The following is a 1,323-nucleotide window of genomic DNA, read 5'->3' on the forward strand; positions in this document are numbered from 1 at the left end:
CATGCATCAAGTTTGGTGTGTTTACAAAATGCATCACAATCTTCATCTGTGTGGTAAATGCAAAGTTTTCACGCATCGACAACTTTTGGGGTCACACCACGCAAACACCACAGCAAAACAAAGCCTGATACAAACACCAACAAAGGCTGGTGGATAATTTTACTCCACGTATTTATTCAACCCAAAGAAACCTGACCACTAAACTGCACCACCCTCGAAATGTGGGGTTGAAAAATTCAAGAAATGCCTTATAAATTAAGTCTAAAATCTGAATATCACAATTTGAGCACTCATTTTCACAGATTTTTAGTCAAGTTTGTTGTTACAGAATTTTATCAAACAATTATAAGTCTCTATATCTACTGAATTACTTTTGTTTTTCTTGGTCTCGAACGAGTGTGATACAACTTCAGTTTCCGTTCCTCCCAGATCATCTTTAAAGACACCATCTATGGTTTAAAATATCGACCAATTTCTCTGCAAAATGCTCTAACTCTAAGCATGCATATATTTCATACATAAATCGGATTAATTCGCCAGCCGCCCGAGCATGTTTGATATGCACACAAGAGTGAACAATTCGTAGGGAATGAACTAGCCGATTTGAAGCACGGAGCTTACTTTACCGCCATGTTTGCTCTGTTAAACCCCCAGTTACCTGTTTTTTGTTTTTTTGTGTTCATGGCGGGGTTCGATAATGATGAAGGCAAGCCACTCCAGTTGCACTTCTTCACCATGTTACATTATCCTGCTGTACATATCTTTGGGACAGACCTGGTGCAACCAATACAGAAGTGTTTGGTAGCGATATGCATTTCAATCTTGTGCGTTGGTGGACATTGCTGAAATTTATATTTTGGGGGTGGGTTGGATGACCCTGTCTGTCAGTAAACCATGCGAAAGTTACTGACGTTTCGTGTGGGGGGGGGGGGGCAGAAAGTAGCCTGCCCTTAAAAAGCCAGTAAGTTTATCCTGTGGAGCAACTAATTGCTAACCTGATCTGCCTTCATCACATGATTTTCATCCAGATTTTTTTCATTTTCTGTCCAAATCTATCGAGTTCTGTTCATGAGGCAAATTATGACGCACAAGTCATGTAATCAAACTGTTTTGTTCCATAACTTGACTACCTGCCTCAAATTTGTTGAAGTGGTCCCTCATGTTTGTTTTAACAAGATGTTGTCGATATTTGGAATAGTTTGCCGACTGCTAAATAACTGTACTGTAGATGTGCGCTTTATTGTTTTAGGCACAATAATACTTTAAGCTGCATGGCAATTACAATGTGAGGTAGATATTGGTCTCTAGCAAACAAACCACCCC

The sequence above is a fragment of the Pollicipes pollicipes genome, unplaced genomic scaffold, assembly GCF_011947565.3.
Source record: "Pollicipes pollicipes isolate AB1234 unplaced genomic scaffold, Ppol_2.1 Scaffold_2555;HRSCAF=2994_pilon_pilon_pilon, whole genome shotgun sequence".
Taxonomy (NCBI): Eukaryota; Metazoa; Arthropoda; class Thecostraca; order Pollicipedomorpha; family Pollicipedidae; genus Pollicipes; species Pollicipes pollicipes.